The sequence below is a fragment of the Rhagoletis pomonella genome, unplaced genomic scaffold (assembly GCF_013731165.1).
Source record: "Rhagoletis pomonella isolate Grant_MI unplaced genomic scaffold, Rhpom_1.0 Rhpom_scaffold_00005, whole genome shotgun sequence".
NCBI classification, from domain to species: domain Eukaryota; kingdom Metazoa; phylum Arthropoda; class Insecta; order Diptera; family Tephritidae; genus Rhagoletis; species Rhagoletis pomonella.
The window spans coordinates 17683635-17702154 of record NW_023458559.1 but is presented as its reverse complement, the minus strand read 5'-3'; positions in this window follow the sequence as shown (position 1 = coordinate 17702154).

Genomic DNA, 18520 nt, shown 5'->3' with positions numbered 1-18520 from the left:
TATATATGGGCGATGCCACACTCCCTTAGTATATCGAAAGTCTGTAGTAGGTATCCAAAATTTCATAAAAATCGGTACAGCCGTTCTACCACCTTTTGTTTCCTTGCTAGAGGTTCTCAAATATTGCAAACAATGCGATTTTTTGACACTTTGACCTCGTTTTTCTTAAATCTGGAGCTGATGTCAACTCTATGCTTACAGATTCGTAATCAGCACAAAAAAATCTGTCAAAAATATAGTTAACATTTGCTGCATCATATTTTTTCCATTTTTGTTGGTAATAAGTATACCCGCATGTTTGCGGTGCCTTTAAACATCTTTCGAACTGTAAAACAATGACTCAATTATATTCTACGCATATCTATAATGCGGGCATCGAATTTCAAACAAATCGGACCATAAATAAGATTTTTTGGAAGAGATCGGTCCCTGGTCCTCCTAACAGAAGTATCCTGTATGTTAATCCTGGCAATAAGCTACCTACATGCCAAATTTCAAGCAAGTCGCACCATAAATAAGATTTTTTCCAATAGATCGGTATATGGTCCACCTATCATAAAAAATATCATATATGTTATTATGTGCAATAAGCTACCTACGTGCCGAATTTCAAGCAAATCTGACCATAACTAAGATTTTTGCGAATAGATTGGTCGCTGGTCCACCTCTCAGAAAAAAAGTATTCTATATGTTAATCCAGGCAATAAGCTACCTACTTGACAAATTTCAAGCAAGTGGCACCATAAATAATATTTTTTCGAGTAGATCGGTCCCTGGCCTACTTAACGGAAAAAATTGATCCTATATGCTAATCTAGGCAAAAGGCTACCTACGTACTAAATACAGTTTTTCAGCGTAGCTCGATCCCTGCGCCACATATCGCAAAATTTAAAACTTTGTGCACTCCGCCTTCTAAACACCTTTCCAAAAACGCAGCAGTCATTCGAATCGGTTATGAAACATAGGAGAAAATTTTTCCCAATTGATTCATGCTCACAATAAATTTCACAATTATCCGAAATTTTCCAAGCTTCACAACCAATTTTCCACCTTTACATCGTCCAAAATCTTCAAATCATGGGATAAAATGCAAAATTTCGTCGAAAAAAAATCAAATTTTTCGCGTTCTTCCGGATTTTTCCGAGTTTTCCAGTTAGAATTTTCTATTTTTACATTCAAAAACCATTCCGAAGGAATTACACACAAATCTCCATTGTTCCAATTTCACAACTTTCCTGGAGGGTTTTCCCAAAATTTTCTTTTGTAAGAACCTTCTCCAGGCAATTACGAACAACTAAAAAAAAAATGTTTGTCAAATCGGCCCAACCGTTCTCAATTGATGAATTACTATACATTTTTCACACCATTTTTATATAAATAGAAGATAACTGATCACTTCGTTTTTAATATGCATATACGTATTTAATACATACATTCTTGCCACTGCTAATCACATGAATAAAAATCCTAAATACGAAAATGTGACTGCAATATTTCTTGTTTTAAATGTTTTAGATCCAGCGCACACCACGGACTTTATCGGCCGCCGATTTAGTTAGGCTTGCTAGTCTTTCCATTGCACCACAACTAATTGGTCGGAGCGATTAAGTTGGTGTAGTTTGCGCACCTCCATACATCTTCATGTACATATTTCCAGCGAGCCCTACTATTTAAATAGGCGGCCGATAAATTCTGTGGTATGAGGTGGCTCCTATAGCTGCATTATTACATCTATTCCGTGTGTTGCAATATCCACGGAAGCAGCAATTATGAAGAAAATGATTTCAAAGTATTAGACAAATTCTCTACTTATATGCTTGGCTTTTCTTTGTTTTATTTTTCCAACGTCAAAAGCTGGACTTTTTTTTTGAAAAAGTTGGTACAACAAAAAATGCAAACACGTTTTCTGTCAGATAGCTAACATGGCGGATAAGAAGAAGAAGTGAAACTACCCGGAAAAACAGAACCTTATATGCTAATCTAGGCGAACAGCTAACTACGTACCAAATTTTAAGCAAATCGGACCATAACTACGATTTTTTCGAATAGATCGGTCCCTGGTCCACTTCCCAAAAAAAAAGCATTCTATCTGCTAAACTAGGCAAAAAGCTACCTAGCTACCAAATTTTAAGCACATCGGACCATAAATACGATTTTTTCGAATAGATAAGTCCCTGGTCCACTTCCCGAAAAAAGGATCCTATATGCTAACATAGGCAAAAAGCTACCTACGTACCAAATTTTAAGCAAATCGGACCATAAATACGATTTTTTCGAATAGATCGGTCCCTGGTCCACCGGAGGGTTTTCCCTAAATTTTCTTTCGCAAAAACCTTCTCCTGGCAATTACGAACAACTGAAAAAAAAATTAGCCAAATCGGCCCAACCGTTCTCAATTGATGAATTACTATACATTTTTCACACCATTTTTATATATATCTGTGTTCGTATGGAACAGTAGCTTATGTCGAAAGGCTGGCTTTAGTATAATGCGGCATTTGCAGCACACGATTGCGAATGGCTCACTGGCGCCGAGCCTTTGAAAAACTTTTGGCAAATAAACGTGCATAAATACTTCCGATACTAGCAAGTCAATATTCTTATTAAGTCTCATCAAAAAAATTTTTGTCGTTTAAAGAATGAAGGGAATGCCGCATTATACTAAAGCCAGCTTGCCGACATTAGCTACTATTCCATACGAACACAGATATAGATATAAAAACAAAAGAAATATTCTCAGCTCTATTGTCACAGAAATAACTAATTTCAACTGTTCAGTTCACCCAGTAAGCGCCTATATATACATACGCACAAACATACGTATTAAAAAATATCAAGTCAGTTCAACTTACCAAAAAAAGCGGCTGGATATATGTACATACGGATGTATATACATAAGTACATACATGCATGGTGATCCCTTTTCCTACCTACTTATATGTACCCGATCTATTTGCGCATAATTACAATGCGCCTGCCCTAACCAAATTAGCGTGCATTCCAAAGCACAGCTGTTAAAAATATGTTCTCACCTCCTAACAAATATTTTTGGCCTACGTTTTGCCCCTATTCTTCACCCCCGCAAGCAGTGCAGCTATCAGTATACTGCAACTGCACAACCATAGGCACATACGTACATACAGATAGATTCTGCTACGGTTGTCAGACGTACTGATTTTATCAGTACAGTACTGATTTTTCAACTCTTGTACTGATTTTATTCATTTGTTCAATCAGTACGCTGATGTCCTGATTTTTCAAAATTTGTACTGATTTGTACTGAATTTTCTATTCAAACTAAATACTTTAGTATTTTCTTAAGGTTTTTACATAACGGTGGAACTTCCTTAAACTGTACTGTAAAAAATAAGAAGAAAATAACTTAATTATAGTTGACATGTTTTAGATAATGTTTGATATGCCCAAGAAATTAATACAACGAAAAGATCAATCGTTGTATGGGCATATCGCCGGGTCGTTACGTACCAGTTGCGATAATATGATGGAGCTTAAATTATTTAAAAAGAAAGCTTAAATTTTTCTCGAGTGTTTTTAATTATCTCGAAAATAACTTTCAGTTTAATAACAATAAACTTTAATATTCGAATGGCTTTTGCCTATAACTTACAGCTCCTTTTTATCAATTTACTGACTCTGTAAAAGAGTTTTGCATACAAGACATAGAGTTAGATACTCTTTTTAGCGAATTCCTAGTCTTTCACAGTTTTTGCGTAGTTGAAAAATTATTTAAGCCATGAGGAAATATAGAAGAACTCCTTAAAAAGTGGTACTTTTTTACATTATGAGACGATCTTAAGAATAAAGTTAGTTTCCTAGCGCGAAGAGAGAAACCGGCTTCTAATTAAAATTTTTGGAAGTGAACTTCATATTAAAAGTAATTTTAAAATGAGATGTATAGAATTCTTTGACTAGTTAAACACTGAAAATGGTAATGATCTCATTATTGCTGTTCAAAAATGTCTAAATATAAAGTAATTTATTGGCTCCTGTGTAGGATGATGTGTACACTCATGTTAAAATGAATAACATTTTTATATTTTATGAACTACTAGTGACGTCGTATGGCGTTTTTATTAAAATTTTTGTTTTTTATAAAAAAAAAGGTATTTTTTCCTTTTAAATGTTTTTTCTCAGATTTATAAATACGAAGTATACAAATTGCATATCAGAAGAAAGCGGGTTTAATCACGTTTGTGGCGATACTAATTTTTTTAATCAGTTCAAACTTGTTTGAAATATAAGATTTTGAAATTTTCGAAGACCCGACCTTTGACCCCTTATAGCACCTGTAACATAAAAAAAGTTATATATCGTTTAAATAAGAGAAAAGGGCGTACCACGACTATGTTTTTGTTTTTTTTTAGTAGTATACATACAGTAATTTAAAATAGTTTTTTACCAAAGGGCCAATTTCGAACTTCGAACGGAGAAATTACTTACCTATGACTCAATCTCTTAAAAAAGAAATGGGTTTGCCGTACAGTGTTATTGCTATTCAAAAAGTCACAAATATAAAATAATTTATTGGCTCCTGTGTATAATGATGTGTACACTCATTTTAAAATGAATAACACTTTTATTTTTTATGAACTATATTTTACTTATATACCAAAATATTGTTAAAAACAAGAACTCAGGCGTTTTAAATTATTTTCTGTTACTTACATTCATAATTTTGCTTTGAATAAAAACGTACTGAAAAGTACTGATTTTTTTAGCATGAAAAAGTCTAAAGTACTGATTTCGCGCATAGAAAATCTGGCAACCCTAGATTCTGCGCTCCCAGCAGTACTAACTATTAGTTGCGTCCGATAGCAAAATTAGCCAACAATCAAAATCAAGAGCGTAAGCGAAAATTCTCTCTCAAAGAGAAGAAAAAGCAAAAAAAGTAAACGAACAGGAAATTAGCCATCACTTGCAAAAACCGGAAGAAGAAGACACACCAGCTGACTTTGTTTATGTTTTATTTGTAAACAAACTGAAATTCATGTTGGCTTAGAGCTGCAAAAACATCGGAGCACTATCGATAGTATCGATGTTTTAATTTTTTTTTTGAAAACATCGATGTTTTCTTTACTATCGATGTTTTTAGAAGATATGCCATCTTAAGAAAATGTATCCGTTGCTGATTTGTGGTAAGCAGGAAATATAAAAACTAAAGCGAAGGTTATAAACTCATAATTTTTTATAGTTTAGCCGAATTTTAATTGGCGTTGGTGGTTAGCAAGGATGGATAAATTCGTGGAAAAAGCACCAAGAGGTAATTATAGTTTTTCATGCAAATTTGATAGTGCGTATTTATTTTTATGTGTGAGTTCGTATAGAGAGAAACATGTCAACCGTTGGAAGTGTCAGCGACTCTGGCGATGAATGCAGCAATAACACTAGCAGAATTGGCAAATCAGAAGTTTGGAAATTTTTTGAAAAGATTAAAAATGGAACGAGCGCTAGGTGCAAAGCTTGTGAAAAAATTTATAAAACTAGCGGCAACACATCGAACCTCAGAGATCACCTCAGGCGATTGCATCCTTCTATCAAATTATGTGATTTGCCCAGGTCATCTGGTAGCATTTTGCCATTCATTTAAAACAAATATGATAAGTTTTCTGCTCGCAAAAAGGCTATTGATAACGCAATTTCTGAGTTTGTTGCCTGTAGCATTCAACCCTTCAGCCTTGTCGATGAGAAAAGCTTCCGAAAATTAATAAATGTGCCGGACCCTCGCTATGAGGTGCCGTCTAGGACGACGTTGAAGCACGTGCAGATGGTTCTCCATTTGATCAAATGAAAGCAAAGTTGTCTTCCACTCTGGATAAAATTGACCATCTTGCCATTACAACAGATCTGTGGACATCGCTGGCGAACAAGTCCTTTATCACCATCACGTGTTATTTTGTAGACGAAGCCTTTATTTTACGATCAGCAGTGCTTTCAACAAATATTTTGCTAGATGAAAGCAACTATTCAGCACAAGATATTGCTGACACAGTGCGCTTGGTTCTGGATAAATGGAACATTTACCACAAAATTTCCGCTGTTGTCACCGACCATGACAAAACAATGATTAAAATGTGCCAAATTTTACAAAAACGACATCTTCCTTGCTTCGCGCATACTATAAACTTAATAGTTCAAGAAGCTCTTAAGTTGGATTGCATTCAACCGGTCGTTGTAAAATGTAAACGCATCGTTACGTTTTTCAAAAATAGCAACATAGCATACGCGAAGTTTAGAAATGCACAGCAGCCAGGCAAGGTATATAGCCTATAACAAGAGGTCCCCACCAGGTGGAACAGCGCCTTTAGCATGATTCAAAGAATTATTTTTATTTAATTATAATGACTCAATTGCAAAAGTTTTACTGGGCACTCCAAAAGCACCTGCACCCCTGACAGCGGATGAAGTTGCCATTTTGAACGACATTGTTAAATTGCTGTCACCGTTTGATAATGCCACGGTGAAAACATCTTCATCAACCTCGGTCACAGTTTCGCTCATAATTCCAATTGAGTGTGGACTCTTGGATACCATGGACGGTTTAAAGCTCAAGTTGGAAACCAAAGAAGGCTTCAATATGTTGGCTATTCTAATTGACTGCATAAAACGAAGACCGTTGGAGTATGAAAGACGTACAGTCACCAGATTTGGGGCTTTACTTGACCCTCGATTCAAGAAGGAGGGCTTTCTTTCACCTCAAAATGTGCCAGAAGCCACGAAGTGGCTGGAAAACGATATAACTCTTCTAAACAAAAATGTCCATCCAGCTAATGAGAACACCGAGCCGCCAACTCCAACTGAAAGTGCAGGCCATAACCAGCCACTGTTTCAGTTTCTCAAGAGGAATATTGCCAAAAAAATTAGGACCGATAGAGTGGACTCCATTTTAAGCCTTCGCAACTATTACGATAGTCCAAATCTTCATGAAGATTGTAATCCTCTTGAGTACTGGCATGTAAGCATATTAAGTTATAATTTTTATTGTAAAAAAAATATAATTATCTTATTTTTTAGGGCCCAAGTGATAACGAATCACTGAAATCTTGTTGCAAACGAATCTTATGCATTCCAGCGACTTCAGTTGAGAGTGAAAGAATTTTTAGCAAAGCTGGAATTGTTGTTAGTGATAAGAGGGATTCACTAAAATCGTCAAATGTAGACAAAATAATTTTTATGAGTAAAAACAATTGGTTAATAAACAAGTAACTGCTGGCTGTAAGTGTTTAAGGAAGTGATTACTCACAAAAATGGTCCTGTCAGTGCCATTCGATCTCTAATAGGGAAAATTTAAGACTAAAAATACTAAAGTGTACCTTGCATTTTTGCCTTAAAGAGCAAATTTTTTATTTATTTAATAAGACATTAAATATAACACAAATGGATTGTGATGTTTATTTCTCATTTTATTAATGAATAACTTTCATATTCAATTAATGAATAACTTTATAATAATACATCTTATTTGTAAAAAATTATAATGTTTTTTAATTGTTATTAATTGCAGCTTTAAATAAAAAGTTATAATTCCCAAGAAAACCCGATAGTATCGATACTATCGATTTTTTATGGGCAAAAACATCGAAAAATCGATAGTTTCAAACATCGATGTTTTTGCAGCACTATGTTGGCTCTTTGGAAGAAAAAAGGAAAGTGAACGTTCGATGTTCGCCAGGAACATTTCTAGAAGTAAAAACTAGTTGGCACTATCATAAAGTCACATAGCAGGCAGCCAAAAAGCATATAAATACCAAAACTCGAAAAATGCCATTTTGTTTGTTTACAAAAATTGCAACCATATGTTTTGTGATTATATGTTTTCGTGTTGGATAATTTTTGCTGACTAAAATATTGTCAGTACAAAATGAACGCTTCTCTTGTATCAAAATGAACGCTTGCTCTCTCAATTTTTGTGTGTTGGATAATTTTTTGTCGTTATCGAACGCCATCCAGTAAAAATTTGGAAAAACTAATACAAATTTTTGACTTGTCGAACGCAACTATTGTTTGGTCATTTAAAGAACTTGTTTTTCTGAAGTTTCCACATAATCGTTCGCATATACCCTGTAGGGAAACGAACTAGTGCGGAACTGGTTCGGTTCTAGTGCGTTTGGAGCGATGACTAGTACGCGTTAATTCTCTTTTGCATGCTAGCGACTGGCGAATTTAACATTGCGATGTCCTAGGAAGTGTCACTTGTCCCCCGTTGCATCCCTTTGGCGCTAGTTCCGAACCAGTTCTAAATTCGACAGATAAGATCTAGTTCGTTTTGCATCCCTTTTTCTATAGTTCCAAACCAGTTCCTAATTCGACAGATCAGATCTAGTTCGATCTGCATCCATTTTTTATAGTTCCCAACCTGTTATAAATTCGTCACCTTAGATCTACATTTCTAATCAGGCTTGTCGAAACATTTCCCTTTTATATTAAATATAATCGGTTGAAGGAAGGACAATACATCACAAATGTTTAAACGCATTTATTAAAAATTTATAAACCACATTAGTAGTAGTAGTAGTATTCAACTTAAGTAGTAAGTAAAAAACAAAAGTGCGTTCTGCTTAAAAGTAAAAATATTAGTTCACTTTGTCTTACTTGTCTAATTTTAAGCATATTGTTTTTTAAGTAAATAAGATATACAGGCAGTCAATAAAGTTTAGGTACATCGAAGTTTTTACAATACCGGCAACTATTGTTTAAATATTTAATTTTTCCCTAATCTTTTATAAAAATATGGTTAGTTCTACACCAAAAACCCCAAAAGTTAGAGGTCCAAACCTTATGCAAAATTAAAGAAAACTTCGCAAATTTCCATCCAAATATTGCAATTTACACTCTTTAGAAAAAAGTTAAGTACGCAGTTTTTTAGCCCATTCAATTTTAGTATAACAAAGTGCAAGTTTGAGGCAGCTAGGACTTACCATTGATATTTAGCAATTTTTTGTTGTTGTTTGGTAAGTCCTAGCTTCCTCATACTTGCACTTCATTATACTAAAATTGAATGGGCTAAAAAACTGCAAACTCAACTTTTTCTAGAGAGCGCAAATAGAAAGTGAATTATTTTAATGAAATTTTGAGAATTTTCTTAATTTTTGCACAAGTTTTGGAACTCTGATTTTTGGGGATTTTATAAAAAATTGCCGAAAACTAAAATATTTAAAAAATAGTTGCCCGTATTGTAAAAAATTCGATGCACCTAAACTTTATTGACTGACTGTATTAAGGTAGCTGTGCTGGATTGCATAAAACAAAAATTAATTTGTCTTTTTTTAAAAAAAGGTAGCTCTGGTGGCTTGCATTTTTAATTAAATTTAATGAGAAAGTGGTAATTATTTTGACACTTTTTTTTAACCTCTTTTCTGCAACTGCATTGCCTTTCTCAATTGTCCTTCAGGATTTTGGCCTTTGTTTATGGAATCACTAAGTGTAATGATTATTAAGCAACTCAAAAACTATACCAGCGTGATTACCGACGTATCCTTTTGAGAGGTAGCCGCACTCTTATAAGCGTAATAAGACCCAAACTTTTCAGGTCAAAATTTCAGTAGGTTGCGTTTGTATGGCCATTTCAATTTTATAAATTATCATTATTTTTAAGTGGAAAAATAAAACTCAAAATTAATGATAATCTCTGCGCGAAAAAATAAAAATCATAAAATAATCATTATTTGTAATGCCAAAAATAAAAATCAAATAATAATTATTTCCGTTTGAGCGAAAAAATAAAACTCAATAATAATTCATAAAATAATGATTAAATACTGCTTTAAATTATTTTACTCATAATGATTACCTTCCCTGCTTTTAAAATTTGAAATAAAATAGTTTAGTGAAAGTACCACACTTCACTGCTTTTGGACTGGTTCGGGACTATTTACTATCGGACTGGTTCGTTTTTGGCGAAAAAGAACTAGTACTGAACCAGAAATTTGGTTCACTAGTTCGTGTTTTCCCTACAGGGTATAACCAAACTTACAAACGTATGCGTTTTCAAAACGCAGTGAAACAATGTATATATGGATATATATACATACTAAAGTCCAGCGCAAGTGTATTTGCCGCATTTCGTTCAATAAGTACTCCTTGCATTGTACTCTACTCCCAACACATTGTTACTCTTTTTCCGCATACATACACTACTTGGCGTTGAGAGAGTAAATACTTGACGTACTTGCTATTACTCCACCAAAGTAGGAACTCTGCTTTCTCTCATCGCGTACGAGAGATATTTGCTGCTGCCAAAAGGGAGTAGCAAATCTACTCTCTGTATACTTGTAGTACTATAAGTACTTGCGTATTAAATTTCAATTCTGGTTGTTAGCCTACTAGTTGATATCGTTTGCGGCGCTGGTCAGTGAAATAGAAAGAGTGAAAATAGAATATGGAAATTGACGATGTAAGGAAATGTTTACGGCCTTATTTATAAAAAATAACGTAGATTTAGACAGTTGTTTAATGTGACATTTTCATAAAACTTTTGTATTTAAGCAGCTTTTTAAATCTATGTATATACTTATATTTTTATGAAAGTATTATTTCTCATTTCTAATTTTTATAAAACTATTTGCAAATACAAATACAAATAAGTTGTCAAAAACAACAACTTAATCAATGCTGCTATACGAAATAAAATTATTAGTGGCAAATCAAAATTTTGAGAAGTGCCGATTTTCACATTCGATAGTTGGACATGGTAGCGACGAGATGTACGAGCATTTTTTTCTTAAGAGCTGCATACTGATTTAATAAATTTTTTATAGAATCAATTTTATTTTCCATTTATTGTGCGTAATTTTATATGAATTTTTAGTTTTCTTGAGAGCCTTTACAAATAAAAAAAATTTCGAAATATGCACATATGTGCATTAGAGTGGTACAAAAAAATTAAGTTTGATTTTTAATGCCGGCACCCCCTAGGATTGTTCTATATCGAAAAAAATATACACCTATTTTTTTATTTTGAAATCAAAAAATATTTAGGGGGTGCTCAAAGCGCTCAAAGTTTTCCATGTATTTTATATGGAGAAAAACTCATTTTTCGTAGAAATGGTATAAAACTCTTAAAAATCAATATTTTTCAATCGGGAAACTGTGGTTCTCTTCAGGAGACTTCCAGTATTAATATCCAATTGTTTATTTAACCATTTTTTATGATTAAAGATTTTTCCATTGCATTTTCTAGGTGTTTTGGAGGACCTATAAAATATAGTTACTATGAAAAAATGGTTAAAGAGACAATTGCGTATTATTACTGGGAATCTCCTGAAGATAAGAAAAGTTTTCCGATCGAAAACTGTTGATTTTCAAGAATTCTGCACTATTTCTACGAAAAGTTGTTTTTCCCCCATATAAAATATATGGAAAACTTTGAGCGCTTGAGTACTCCCTTTTTTTCAAAATAAAAAAATAGGGGTATATATTTTTTCGATATAGAACAATCCTAGGGGGTGGCGGCATTAAAAACCCGACCTTATTTTTTTTACATACATTTTTGGACCACTTTAATGTACATACATACGCAGCCATATAACTTGATTTCAAGAGAAACGAATTTTCATTGGGCACGTTCAGAAGGCGCAACAGCTCAGTAACTGGTGATTGCACCTTCTGAACGCGTTGTGGCGTTCTTCTGATCAACTGAATAGTTGCGTGTTAGATGATCGTAATATTTTTCTGATCATTTGAGACCACATTTTGGTGTGTACCTTTGAGAGTTGAAATTGACGGCTAATGTATGAAGTCGTTCAGAAGACGCATAACGATCACTGATTTTTTTTAGCAACGGTTGCGCTCAACTGCTGCGCCTTCTGAACCTACCCATTGATAGCTTTTTTTTTTTGATAACACTGTGCGACAGCTCAAATCGGTATTGAGTAAAACCAAATGCAAGATATAGTTTTTGAATTTCAGAGTTTTTTTTTAATAAATACTAAAATTAGAGGTGTATGAATGGCGAAAGAAAAACTTTATCCGATTTTTTTAAATCGAAACTTCATATGTACATGCATACATAAATATATTTAATATGAAATTGAATTTTTCACATCAATTTGCGCTATCTTCAAACCCATGGTTTCAATTGTACGCATATGGTCAGGGTTTTCCCCACAACTTGGTTTTGCTGCAGTGAAGCGACCAGTGTTGCCACTATTGATCTTTTCCGACCGAATTTGGTCGCTTCTTTTTCATTTGGTAGGTTGGTAGGCAAAGTAAGATTTTGGTCGGATAGTTGAATTAAGTTTTTAAATTCTTAATTATAAAAATATATAAATTTCAAACATAATTTTGCATATAAATATTTGCCAATTGTACTTTTAAACATTTGCCAATCCTGCTTTTAAAACTTAGAAACCTAATTGGTTTGGCCACTGAGGGAGCCAATGTTGTGGCTGGGGACTTGGGCGGGCTGAAAACATTATTGAGTGCAGAAACCGATTTATTTTATATAAAGTGCACATGCCACATGCTCAAGCATGCCGAAAAGCATTGAGACACTGTGCCGCAGTCCAGAGAGGGAACTGAAGGAATTTCAGGACTACTGTTCGGTAAAACCCCACAAAATCTTGGCCATATCTCAAACACGACGGCTTTCACTAGAAAGCGTTGTGTTAAGAATAGTAGTTATTTCCTGCTTTTACGAAGTAAACGGTATGCGATCTGCAGACCTGACTGAAGGAATGTGTTGCAAAAACAAATGCTGCTTTTTATTTCTGTCGTATATTTTGCTCATAATTAACAATCTTAACAAAGAGTTCCAAGCTGAAAGCTCTCGTTTGCCATACTTATATGCAACTATCAAAGCACATTATCTCTTAATTTTTAGTAACTTTATTAAAAAGATGCGGTCAGTAAAAATATTAATACTGATTTTAAAAATGAAAATAATCATATTAAAATTTCTAACATTTTTGTTGGAACGAAAGCTGAGTTTATGAAAAGTAATGATAATTGTTCTAAAATTCTTGAAGTTTTACATAGAGTAACATATCGACTGCTGAGTGGAAGATCGACCTATCTCGGCAGCCAGCCCGAAAACGCTCTGTCTCAAAAAACATTTCAAGAGTTTATGAAAAGTAATGTTAATTGTTCTAAAATTCTTGAAGTTTTACATAGAGTTAAATGATCTCATCTATGTGCCCAAGACTGTATCTGCATTTATTTATTTCTTGTTTGTTTTAAATTGTACAAAGTACATATCGACTGCTGAGTGAAAGATCGACCTATCTCGGCAGCCAGCCTGAAAACGCTCTGTCTCAAAAAACATTTCAAGAAGAACGCCCTATTTCAGAATTCGTTTTAAAAACATCCTATATCAGCACATTTTCAATACATTTTGAAGTGAGATAGGGCGTTTTTGAATCTCGTTCTGAGATGAAGCGTTTTTCAGTAAGATTCTGAATCTCAGAATTTGGTTGAAGAACGCCCCTTTTCAGAATTCGATTCGAAAAAGACATATCTAACTTCAAAATGTATTGAAAATGTGCTGATATAGGGCGTTTTTGAAACGAATTCTGAAATAAGACGTTTTTGAAAAGTTTTTTGAGATAGGGCGTATTCGAACTGGCTTCCGAGATAGGTCGATCTTGAATGCTTTTTTGTAACTGAAATTTATTTGGTAAGTTGTAAACGATTTTCGTCGGATTTGGGAAGAAAATTGGTAGGGGGAAAAAATGTTAGAGGCAACGCTGGAAGCGACAGAGCAAGTGACGAGAAAAAATGTATGCGGACACTTATATACATATGTATCTATGCACATACATACCCTGCAGTAAATCGCGCTAGTTTTTTATGAGAAAAAATGTTTAAACTAGATTATTGGATATTTTTTCTTTTCTGAACTGTTTCCATTTTGGACAGATCTGCGACAGTAAGTTTTTTATGAAAAAAAATAGTTATTATTCGATTTTTGATAATTTTTTAATTTTTTCCGTTCTTTCCATATATGTAATACTCCTATATTGGCAGTAAGAGCTAGTACCGTCCGAAAACACTACAGTACAGATATATCAATAAACACGTACGAAAGAAAAGGAACACACACGTTTATAAATAAACATGTACACAACACATATACAAAAACGGCACTCAAGTACACAACACATTGACAAAAACGGTACTAGATTGTCTCGCTTTGATTTCGGAATGCTTACACATTGAGAAGTTAGCTTACTGCCAATGTAGAAGTATTACATATATGGTTCTTTCACAGATTGCATTTTATTTAAATATTTTATTCTTTTATTTTATTTATATTAAATTTTATCACTTCAATTTTTAAGCGGCAACCAACAATTTAAATTTGTTAAATCTGAAAATCACAACTGCCTCCGCCGCGATTTGAACTCGCGACCAACGATGTTAGAGCCGGAGGTCTGCCCACTGAGCTATTTTCGTATTGTACAAGAAGTGAGAGTTTGTGCATTTACTTCTCAACAGAGCGCAACTAGCACTCCGAAAGTTTCAACTGTCTCTCTCTGCAGCCGTTTTGCATTAGTTCAGAGATAGTTCTGAAATGTGTAGGGCGGAACTAGCGCTTTAACAGACTGTCTCTAAATTTTACTGCAGGGTATCTATGCACATACATGCATATGTACTTAACTATGTATATCAGCATTTTAGTTGAAAGTACCTACAAGAATTGTGTGATGGAAACTAACACATTCTCACTTATCTTACTAACACATATGCAAATTTTGCGTTGGTTAAAAAGATACCATAAAATAAGGCTATAAGTTGGAGGAAGACAGAAGAATTTGTACACAAATGTTTACACCAGATGTTTCACAATGCCCCTTAGAATTTGATAGAAACTTGTAGGTAGCCAGTGACAGAAATCTCTATCAATCTTGCCATTCAAATGATTTGTCAAATGATAGTCACTGTTCTTGCAGGGACGTTTTGCTCGCCGCTCTCTTCATCGCTCCACTACATTCCTGTCCTTAGTTTTATTCAGATACTAGCAGAGCACCCGACGTCCTTCGGGGTAAACAAATCAAAATATAAAACAGTAATACAAATATTCAGTTCAGCACAAATTAGAGGAGGAAAACTATTCAACTATTTACTATATATTGATCATCACTTTCTGTACTAAAAATCTTGTTCCATTATTAATATAAGGTGGATTAAGGTAACGATAGAATTTTTAAATTAAAATTAGTCTACTATGGTAGATTCCGTTTAGCTTCCTATACGCTTAGCTGTTTTAGCATAGCTGTACTTTTCCGGTAGAATGCTTATTTCAGAAGTAGTTCTATTCATTATACATGCACATGTTTCGTTTAAAAGCATCGCGGGATCAAAAAAATTATGTAATCTTTCCATTTCAAAATGGTCTAAAGACTTTAAAGTTTCAAAAAACCCCAGTTCTAAATACCCTAGTGGTTTAATAGTTGAACACATATTTATCGCCCTTTTACAAACACATTTATATATACTAAACACCTCCCACATATATGTCTGGATACCAAATTTAAAGTTCGTGTGAATTATGCTTTTGAATTTATAGCTGATAAAAAATTTACTTATATAAACCTTACTATAAGCACCTACCATAGATATGTCTGCATACCAAATTTAAAGTTCATGTGACTTATGGTTTCGAAGTTATAGCTGATAAAAAACTCCACGTCTACGGGATGTGCCACACCCCCTTTTACAAACTCATTCATATACACCTTACTATAAGCACCTGCCGTAGCTGTGCCTGCATATCAATTTTCAATCTCGTGGGGCTTATGGTTCCGAAGTTACAGCTGATAAAAAATGTCACGCCTATGGGATGTGCCACGCCACCTTTTACAAACTCCTTCATAAATACCTTATTATTTAACACCTACCGTAGATATGTCTGGATACCTAATTTCAAGTTCCTATGACTTATGGTGTCGAAGTTATAGCTGATAAAAAACTCCGCGCCTATTTGATGTGCCACGTCCCCTTTTATAAACTCATTTATATATACCTTATTATAAGAACCCACCATAAATATGTCTGTATACCAAATTTAAAGTTCGTGTGACTTATGGTTTCTAAGTTATATCTGTTAAAAAACTCCACGTCTACGGGATGTGCCACACCCCTTTTTGCAAACTCATGCATATACACCTTACTATAAGCACCTACCGTAGCTGTGCCTGCATACCAAATTTCAAGTTCGTAGGGCTTATGGTTCCCAAGTTATAGCCGATAAAAAATTTCACGCCTATGGGAGGTGCCATGCCCCTTGTCGGATCCCAATTTTTTGCACCCTATTATAGGCTCTATATAGGCAATACTTTGTCAAAAGGTTGTTCGATTCTGTCCGTCCGTTTAGACTGCAACCTGGCACATATTACATACTTCCACAAATATATAGTAGACATCTATCCTTCTCTTAGCGTAAAATAATTTTTGGGGATATCTTGGCCCCGGGGCCACCTATCATGTAAGTTTTAAGTACCAATATTTATTTTCAATTGGCATTTAAATTGCATTCTTAATATGAGCTAAATCGGCAAGTAAATGAAATATTTAGGAATATCGCGACCCCAGCGCCACCTAGCGATGAATTTTTAGTCGAAATATTTCCCTTCAAGGTGCTGACATATGTCACAAATATGAACGAAATCGGTCCAGCCGTTTGGTAGTTTAGTGACATTCAATATACTGAAAACTCTATGAAATTGTGAAATCGTGACGTCTCAGAATTCTTCATTTTTCGGCAACAACAACAAAAAATTCCAAATTTTTTAAAATCGAAAAACCTTCCACACAGAAGAACCAAAAAAGTACTTTTTACAGAATTGAAATCAGTTCAGCCGTTTGGTCAGGCATCGCGGTCATACGAAAAACATTTCATGTTTATATATATAGACTACAAATGTATGTTTTCTTCGAAAATACTCAAGTACTACCAGTAGAGTACTCTACTGTCAAATACTTTTTACTCGCAGTAGTTGCGGAAGGCAAAGTAAATACTCTACGCGTCTTGCTATTGATCGGTAGTTTACGTACGCTTGCAGAAACTGGTTTATGCTTACTCACACTTGACCCGAACGATGGGAGTAAAGGAGGGAAAGTATTTGCGCGGCGATCGGATGTCTTGTTAGGCCGTTTAAATGGAATTGCGCAGGAGTTTATACATACACATTAAGCAAGTGAGCCCAGCAGTAAATTTGGTGGTAATACCCCAGCTGCAGATTTACGAACTCTCAAAAATATATATTGCCAAAAACACACCCAAACCACAAAAAAAAGATATACATATATAAAAATACATTTAAAACGAAAATACAAAATACATCCCAGTAGTAAAATTCACTGGTCACAAATTTAAATACAGTCCACAAAAACACCATAAACAACAAATTGCTCAACCAAGAGTCTCCTTTACGTACTAGATTACTTAAGTACAAATTAATTTTCAAATATTGAATATGCCAACTGAACAAAGCCCAAAATTATTTCCAGAATTCCAAGGAAAGCAACTTCCACCAAGATCTTTGAAAAGCTTCAGACTTCTACGAAGCAAAGAAATCAGAAAAAAAAATCTCATGACCCGTGTGCGCAAAAATTTAACATTGAAAATGATGGCTTCATGAGATATTGTGCCAGACTCACCTCTTCTCCCATAGAGGAATTCACAGAGTCGGCCCTCGAAATAAAAGAAAAAACTATTGACAATCTCTGGGCGCGGTTACAAGCCGCATATGACTCAATTTTCCAAAAGGATTATGAAGACCTTCCAAATGATTTTTTGGCGTTGGCAGAAGGCAAGTATCAATTTAGTATTGATACTTATGAAATGACTAAAGCGAAGATCTTAGATCAACTCAAATTGATCCGAGATATAAGCCCCCCAAGCTCTCACTCCCGAGAAGCACAGAATTTGCACACAGATGAAAATCTTCACATGTATCTGCAACTCCCGCCATGTGACACAGAGATTTTCCACGGTGGTTATGAGGAACGGTAATCTTTCCGAGATATGTTTACAACCGTCTACATAAACCACCCCCAATTATCATCCGCTCAAAAATTATACCATCTCCGGTATAAAACAAAAGGGCAAGCCGGTCAAATCGTCAGCAATTCCCTCTAAGCGACGACAATTTTGACCTCGCATGGCAAGCATTAAGCGAGCGTTACGAAAATAAAAATAAATTAGTGGACAATCAAATCCAAATCTTACTGAATCTGCCCAGCATTCACGTAGAAAATAGCCAACAGATTATTATCCAGGTTTCACGTGTTAGAAAGGGTAGAAATGAAATTTCCAAAACACTCTGCTCTAATAAAATCCCACAGTAACACAAAAGCCTTTCAAACAAATTCCAAAATGGTGTTTTCTTGCTATTTATGCAACACACCACATCCCGTGAAAAAATGCCCAATATTTAAAACATTCTAAATACAACGGCGAAAAAATTTGTTAAAGCTAATAAATTATGCCGAAATGGCCTCACCTTCAATCACACCTTGACAGAGTGCAAGTCACCATTCAAATGCATGTATTGTCAAAAAA